Below are 9,277 nucleotides of genomic sequence, written 5' to 3'. Positions count from 1 at the left end.
TCACATTTGAGGCATTGATGATGGACCACTAAGCTAAAGCCTCAGCTGCTGGTATTGGTTTTCATCTCTCTTTATCCGACTCTTATTGGGCTTCTGAATCTCATTCCATTCTTGATCAGGCTATATTAGTTACAAAATGGGCTTTCGACCCAGCAAAATATATGGATTTGACCTTGAACAGGTTATAGTTTGAAGTCCAAAAATACTAGAGGTTATAGTTTCACATGAAACCCAAATGGAATAAGGTTAGATAGATCTAAAAGACAAAGATTAAAGTAATAATTGTCAGAAGTGGGATTTGAACCCACGCCCTCTTTCGAAGACCAGAACTTGAGTCTGGCGCCTTAGACCACTCGGCCATCCTGACGTTGTTGTACTTAATTTGGAGTTTTATAATAACATATTTATTTTACTAGCCATGTATTATGGAATAATCACATTATTGTATAAAACCTTATACTGTTGGGAGAGATAAATCATAAAATCCTATCTTTTGCTGTCAAGGAATTGCCATCATAGATAAATATCGTATCACCTTGAAGAAAATGAACGACCATAGATTTTTCTTTTTTTCTTTTTTTAGTAATGAATGAACGGCCATAGATTATTAAATATATCAAATATCATGCTTCTTGGTTAGAAATTATTGCTCCTTTTTATTTGGGCCAGTAGTCCTAGAAGCTGGCCCATATTGAATTTGAATATTTTATGTCTCTTATTGTCATCTCTCCATATGTATGTGGTTACTGTTGACCGAAAACCAAAATGTTATGAACTGTTAGAATTGAGATGTCAATTCTAGTATTTGTAATTGTTGTGTGTGGTATAACTAATATGCAAGAACAACAACTGTATATGATGATTTTTTTTTGGTATTAGTATGTGATGATGTATTAACTTGCTTCAATTAACCATGCGGACTATTGGTCAAAAAATATTTCACCCATTACTAATTGTACTTAACAACACGAAATTGTTGATTATTAAAGTTACGAATGTATTGATAAATTTGGAGTTAAACGTCTATGTCTCTATGGTGCCTAAAGTTTCAGCTGTGATACATTTCTTGGAAATTCAATCTGGCATCCAGAGTCAAAAAACGCGTATCCAATTTATATATTGCCCAAAAACGCGTATCCATACAACAAAGCTTTCAAACACATCTTTAATTTTGGTACCAAATAAATTGCAGTGTACAAAAGTCTTTTACAATGTGACTTTTCTTTTGAAATTCACGAACACCATATGTATTATTTTCAATTTTTCATTGCTATCACTGTCATCATAGTTTCATTCTTGTTAATTACTAGTAGATATGCATGCACCCTGAGAGGTTTTACTTTGATTTGATTTTGAAGCATAAAAAGTTTTGAACATAGTTGAAAGAATCAAATCGATGATCGAATTCATTAGGTGGTTATTAGTCCATTGATTTATTGATTCAACTAATAAGTTATTGGTTAAATCGATAAAACTGATTCTACGTAAATAAAAATATAAAATAGTCAAAAGTCTATAAAATTAAAAGTTAAAATAGATATCTTCACTAATATTTTAAAAACAATCAAACTTCAACAAATTATAATCAATAAGTTATAATTCATTTATCATTAAATAAATATATAAAATTTTAATATCTTTTTATAATAAAGTTTTTTAATTTCATTTTCATACTAAAGTAACTATTTTTTATTTCAATAACTAACTAATTAGTTTGTATTTAGTATATTATTTTTATTAAAAAATAATATTTAATAAATATCATATAAAATCATAAAAAGAATAATGGTGTTGTAATTAATAAAAATATTTGATATTTTTATTTATATATTTAATAATATTTATATTAATAATTTTTATAATAAAAATATAATTAATTTAAATATAAGTGAGTATAAAATTAAAATAATATTAATAAAATTATTGTATATTTTTATTATATAATTAATAATTAATATATAAAATCACAAGGAATAATATAATTTAGTGACAAAGGGAGCATAAAATAACAAGGAAGACGGAGGACCAAGTTTAAATAACATCAACAATTTTAAATTTTTTTCAATGGCTCGGTTAGATTGATTTTGACCGGTTTTTATTGGTTTTGAACAGTTTTCATCGGTTCTAATCATTAAACGATTATATTATTAAACCGAACCGATTGAGAATTCAGTTCACTAATTTTCTAGTTAAACTGATAAGTCCAATTTAATTCTTATAACACTAATTTTGAACATACAAATAAAAATGTTATTCGTATACCAAATCACTAAAATTAATTATCAATACATTGCAACTTTAATAGTTGATTTTAGTATATATCTAACATAGTGACATACAAATCATTCATGTAAACGAACAATATATTATTCAAGAAAATTGATGCTGAAGGGATGGATATATATGATAGTATCATAGTATCGTAGTATCTTGTGCAATTAGTTGGCGCTAATCATTCCAACTAAGTGGCGAATTTTGTCACTTCCATAACTTCCCTTTCAAACTGAAAGAGACGGATTGGAAAAAGGGATTTTCTCTTTTTTTTTTTTTTACAAAAAAAAAAAGATATAAGTTTTCAATTTAATGGTGAATTAATTTTTAAAATTTATGCAAATAATTTTTTTTTGTAATTTAAGAATTATATCTAGAGTCAAAATTACACTGATATCAATTGATCATCTAATGATACTGCAATAATAATCTAACCACAACGCATAGGTATGAAAGCTTCATAAATTCATTCCGTTAAAGCACTACAATAAGCATGGGATTTACCGACGATTTTTTTAAGAATTTATAATGGTTTTAAATGATCGCAAAACAAATAGTCAGCATTTAGATGATCGCCGTCTTTTATTAGCGGCAGTTGTCAGCAATTATTTTATTTTTGGAAGTAAAATGTTTTAATTATTAATCTTAGTTTTTGTATGTGTAATTTTTAAAGTAGTATTTATTTTTAGAAACTATGACTGAAACTGAGAATTGAGATTTATTATTGTATTTAATAACTAAAAATTGAGACTAAAATTTTAGGTATGAGATACAAAATTTAAATAATTTATTCCGTATCTCAAAAAAGAAAAAAAAAATAGGCAACTAAAATTTTTAAGAACGAAGACTGTTTAAATAATATTTTTTTAAATATTATTATTTAATCTTTTAAATTCTAAATTTACTATTCAATCTTCATATTTATCTTAAATTAAATATAATACAGAAATATAACTTAGTATAAATATATTTTTACCAAATATATAGAGCATCAACTTCGAGAAGTCTAACTTGATACCAGTGACTACAGCCAGGAGTAGGTCAATCGGATGTGTCAGCTATTAGATTGTCAGGAGACAGCTCTGCCGGTGCGGTATCTTGGCATTAACCTAGGAGCGAATTCGCGGTTGGTAAAAACTTAGAAGCCGGTGATTGATAAGGTGGAAGAGAAATTCAGCTTGTGAAAAGCAAAGGTTCTTAGCAAGGCCGGAAAGCTGGTACTTATCAAGTCAGTTATCAACAGCCTGCCTATTTATTACTTGAGTTTGTACAAGATGCCAAATGCGGTTGCACGAAGAATTATCTCTTTGCAGAGAAAATTTTTTTGGGAAAAGGATGATGGAAGACCGGGTATGGCACTAGTGAAATGGAAGATGATCTAGGCACCTAAGAAGTTAGGAGGGTTGGGGGTGGATGATGCGGTGGTCCGAAATACGACATTATTGTTTAAATGGTGGTGGCGGTTCTCCAAGAAAGATTGTCCCCTGTAGAAGAGGATTGTATGCTCTTGCAATAGCTTGAACCCAAATCACTTGTTGTCAACTCAGATATTACCAAAGAGGGGAGGACTGTGGAAAGACATATGTCAAGTGCAAATAAAGGAGCAACATATCAGGTAAAAGATGATTGATGAGCTTGCTATGGAAGTAGGAGATGGTAGATCCACCAGGTTCTGGGAGGATACATGGCTCCAAGTGGGAAAGCTGAAAGACAACTTTCTGAGACTCTTCTTGATTTCAAACAAAAAAGGACCAGTTATTGGAGATTGTGAGTTCTGGAATGGGATAGAGTGGGTGTGACACTTCCAATGGAGGAGGAAACTACGACAATGGGAGACAAATGTACTGAACCAGTTGCTGCATGTCCTGCAATCTGTTAGATTGATAACAGATGTGCAAGATAGAGTGGTGTAAAAATTTAACAAGGAAGGCGTTTATTCAACTAATTCATTTGTGCAGGTTTTGTAGGAAGAGACTTTGGATGAGGAGCTACTGAGCTACAATTCACAAAAGAAATTTGGAAATGCCTACTTCCGCCACGAGTGGAATTGTTCTCCTGATTTGTTTTGGTAGGCATAGTCAATACTAAGGATCGGCTGAGTAGACTGGAAATCCTACAACAGAATGATACTATGTGCATGTTATGTAAGAAAGATGCTGAAAATATACAACATCTGTTTATTACCTGTGAGTACTCTTGGCAGGTGTGGTGTGCTTGGGTCTCGACGTTTGGACAGAAGTAGATTATTCCCGGTACTGTAAAAGAGCAATTTGAGAGTTGGAGATCTGTGTCAATGAAAAAATAGATACGTAAAGAATTCATGTTGTTGATAACAATATCAAAGATGACATAGAAGTTGTATGACTATTATGTTTTGTTTGTCTGTAATGCTCCACATGTGTGTTGAGCTCTTTCTTTTTTAAAAAAAAAATACAAAAATTTAATTTAATCTTTATCTTTTAATTTTTATCTCTTAATTATAGTCTTTCAATCTCAATTTCTCTCTTCTAAACGTAAGCTAATTGTTCAAGTTCTTATTAGGCTACCTTCTATAACAAAGTTTATTAAATGATTCTACCAGATGTAGCTGCTAGTAGTCAGCAGTGCTACTATATTACCATTGTTATTTGAGTCCTTTAATAAATAAATAACGCATAGTATGTGTCGGTTATTAGAACATGTATATGACAATTTGCTTGCTATAATAATGCAGGGAATGGTTCGTTGCCATGGTCAACAAGCAAAGTCTGATGATATCTGTAGAACACATTAAATTAAATTAAAGAAGGACCAAATTGAAAACTAGTGTTCAAGACAATGTTGCTTCTACCAATTGCAGCCAGCCACCTGGCCTGTAGTGTTATAACATATTGAATATGTTACATTCAAAACAAAAGATACAAATTTTCCGTCGTGTTGGGAAAAGCATCGAAATTAAATCAATTAATAAAAATTTTATACATTTAAAATTAAAAATTATGCATTCAAAATATAAAAACTAAACCTCTAAAATGATATTGACTGATTTTCTTTATTTATCTTAAAAAGTATCCATATTCAATAATGATGATGTATAAGAATTATTTCGATTGAAACAATTATGGAATATAACTTACTCATCGCCCTAATAAGTAACTATTTGACTTGTGCCACTTATTTTCTTGAATAACCTAATCTCTTGCATTGTGTGTGTGAAATATAAACGTCACCAAACATAATACACAAAATTAAAGAAACGTTGGACACCGTCCATTACAAACTGTCACCACTCACTATACACTATACATTGCACTCTACATATATGTTATATCAATTAATTCAATTTGCTTACTACGTGTTACATACACACAACTGTTTTGTACGTAAACAAATGTAACCCCACCCCCACCAATGCTGCAATGCACATGTGATGTTACAACATACATGCATTACTTTTAGTGGTAGTTAACTTTACGTGAAACTAATAACTAAGAATCGTTAGATAAAAATTTTATCAAATCAAACAAATTATTTAATTACTATTAACTCTTAATTTTACGTAAAATTAACTGTACCTAAATTTTTAATATATATATATATATATATAAAGTAATTAAAATTATGTATTATTTATTGTGTTTAGGAATTTGTTATTCCTACCTCCTTTTATATTATAATCTACATATTTTGTTTTCTCACCACGTGTTATTATACTCTTAATGAATATTATGATGATTTTTTTACTTATGCTAACAGTATTGGTGTAAAGAATTATGTAATTTTAATTTCTTGTAACAATGGTTTAAAAATTTATATTCATAATTTTTTTTTTAAATTCAAACAAAAATACATGAACAGAATAATATTATTCTAGATTCAGCAACAATACCAACAGAATGTGAAACACAAATTCAAATGGCGAAGACCCAAAAACAAAAGAAAATTCCCACACCGTCGACCACCGAATTCATCATCCTGGCCTCCAATATTTCCCCGTTTTTTCTTTTCTCAATCTCCAATTTGTTTTCGTCCTTTTCTCTTGTGATTTCTCATTTGGGTATCCCCAAAGTTATAATCTTTTCCTTTTGTAGAACACTGAGGGCAGGGAAAGGGAACGAAGAAGAGGAATTCGGTTCTTCTAAGAAACAAGACCCTTCCTTTGTTCCTAATAACACCAAGAAAGGTAACCCCCTTTTAATCTTTTGAAACATAACATGTTAGGGCCTTGGTCTTATGTTAGCCTTATTAGATCTAATTGTGTGAACTATGAAATAGGTGGTGGTGGGATTAAGAAGACAGAGCAGAAGTACATGGAACAATGGAAATATTAATTTTGCAAGTGTAAGGACTATACGAAATTAGTCTCACTTTAAAAAAATAAAAAAAATAAAAATTTATAAGATAAAAATTTATTAATTTATTATTTGAGTTGGATATAATATTTTTTATTTTATTATCACTCTTGCCCAGCAAGAAAGAGCGCCTGACCAACCCTTCAACCAAAGACCATTAGCACCCCTATAGTTAAGAAAGTTGTTACCTAATTTCCTCTTTCATAATGATCCGGTTCCCTCTTTGCTTCAATATTTCATTATTATATTTATTTATTCCTATTTTAAAATCCACCACAAAAAGAAGGGTAATTTTATCAAAAAAAAAATAAAAAATAAATAATTTTAATACTAAACTAAATGTTAAGAGTGATTTTGAATAAAAAATACTAAGAATGATTTTAATTTTCATTCTGAATTTTAAAAACTAAAATAATACTTATTTCATAATAATAATAATAATAATAATAATTTGATTTGATGATTAATAATTAATAAAAATTGAAGTTAGCTAGATAGATATGCAGCTTTGGAAATGATGAGGTATCTGGCTTGACCAAAAATTGGAGGAAAATGATTAATTTGATGGCCTTGGTAACCACCAACATTCCGACAAAATTGTTATGTATGATTGATTATAAGCTTGTATGTGTAAAAATGGATGGTAAGCCATCTTCATCATCATCATCATCCCTCTGCACATATAGCTAACAAATCACGTGATATTGTGAATTTTTGTGATCATCATGCATACATCGCCATTATATTCACCAACAATGGCCTTTTGATAAATTAAATGAGTAGCCAAGTAGGCCATGTTTTTACTGTGCTATTATTCACTCTTCCTCAAGCTGCCTAGTATCTATATGTCACATTCGAAAAGCAAAACAAAATTCATATTCTTTCTATCTTTGTGCTACTATTGGAGTGTCATTTAACCTGTTATATTAATAAATTTTGACAATATCAACAAAAAAAGTGACGGAATAATTAACATAATTAATTTAAAATTTAAAAAAAAAATTGATAAAAAAAATTTTCTGAACCAATTTTGAGAACAAATAATCTTTCATGGACTAATTTGACCATTAATTCGTCATAAATAATACTAATATTATAAAATTTGAAGGAAAGATGGTATAGAATAGGGAGAATTTCTAGGTGCTGAAAGTGATCCCATAGTAAATATGAATGTGGTGAGGATATTTTTTCTATTATCCACTAAAAGAAAAATTGAGTACCATTGAATTTACTGTCAGATTAATCGAATAAATCCGTTGGTAATTAGTTTACCGTCGAATTTACCATTATTGACATCAAAAATTGTTTATTGGCGGATTTTCTATCGGTATTTTCAATGAATTTGCTGAGACTGAGTTGATATCTGACGGTAGTATTTTTTTATTTTTTTTGGCATAGTTAACCCACAAGTAGTAGTCGAATTAGAACTCTTGTTAACAAAATTGTTAGCATAAATTATCAAATTATTTTATTAAAAATAAATGGTCAAAATACAATAAAATATCACAAAAGTATATAACATAATGAAGTAGACAAACAAAAAGAAAAATAAAATCCTAATCCCTACAGATCTCGATAATCGTCATCGTCATTGTCGTGGTCCCCTGCTGAGGAGGCGGTGTAAGAGTTGACGTTGGAGCCCTACCAGCAACGTTGCCGCAGAAACTAGCAATGTCGCTGCATCCAGTGCCGCTGGCTCCAATGCGTATCTGCTAATTGTACTGCTCCATCTACTCTCGCAACCGATCGAGCTACACCAACTTCTCCGTCAGGTCCGAGATGATGGCAACTGCTCATCCCACGCGTGCAAGAAGGTCGTTGTACCTTTGCTCAAACTGCTCTGCTTGCTTGTGAAGCTCATGTGTTAGCTTCTGCACCTCCTCCCTCAAATGGACAACTTTCTGGGGATCGGCAAGGCTGATGGCAAAGGCAGAGGCAAAGGAAGCCACCAATGTGGAGGAGCAGAGGCCACTACCTGAAGCAGCGATTCTTGTGGGGTTTTAGAGGCAACCTCGCACCAAACCTTATCAGGATGTACCATAAAGGTCTCGAATTTGGCTTTGTCGTCTCCCACTAGGCGACTGAGATTGTTGGGTCATGGCCTCCAACCTTTTCATGTACTCCTCTTGCGGCACACATGTTAGTTATAATTAGGATAATAGTTAAATAATTGACTTTAAATCAAATAAATTTGAAACTTAAGATTAATTTAAACTCACATAATGGGCTGCAGACCATTCGTCAGCAAATCTATCCATATTTGCCTTCAACGTATAGGTATTCTTGTAGGTCTCCGCCAGTGTCGCCTCACGATCCAATAACTTAGACTACAAATTAATATATCAACCAATAAAATAAATGAACAAATTAAACAATGATAGACAAATATATATAATAATCCAAAATCATCATCCATGAGTCTTAGATATGGTATTCATCATCCTTATTTATTATTATGACAATCCAAAATTCAACATCTAAGATCATCATCATATAATTCCCAAGCTACTGGCTATATATGGTTATATTAAGTATCATCATCAAACTCAATAAATATTTCAAACCCTTAACATACTTACAGATAGATATATATAATATTGCTCATGATCTCACATTAACAACACCATATAGCACCTAATAAATTAATGATATATGAAATTACTACTAGAAATTAA

At 30.7% G+C, this 9,277-nt stretch overlaps 1 non-coding gene across 1 annotated transcript; it reads right to left on the bottom strand.

Moving 5' to 3' along the window:
* Window positions 1-283: 283 nt before the first annotated feature.
* TRNAL-CAA (transfer RNA leucine (anticodon CAA)) lies at window positions 284-367 on the bottom strand. The gene has a single exon. It is a non-coding gene; the product is annotated as a tRNA-Leu (tRNA).
* Between the last annotated feature and the right edge of the window lie 8,910 nt (window positions 368-9,277).

Source organism: Arachis duranensis, chromosome 3 (assembly GCF_000817695.3).
Source record: "Arachis duranensis cultivar V14167 chromosome 3, aradu.V14167.gnm2.J7QH, whole genome shotgun sequence".
NCBI lineage: Eukaryota > Viridiplantae > Streptophyta > Magnoliopsida > Fabales > Fabaceae > Arachis > Arachis duranensis.
The sequence above is the reverse complement of the archived record's forward strand: the minus strand, read 5'-3'. Positions and strand labels throughout refer to the sequence as shown.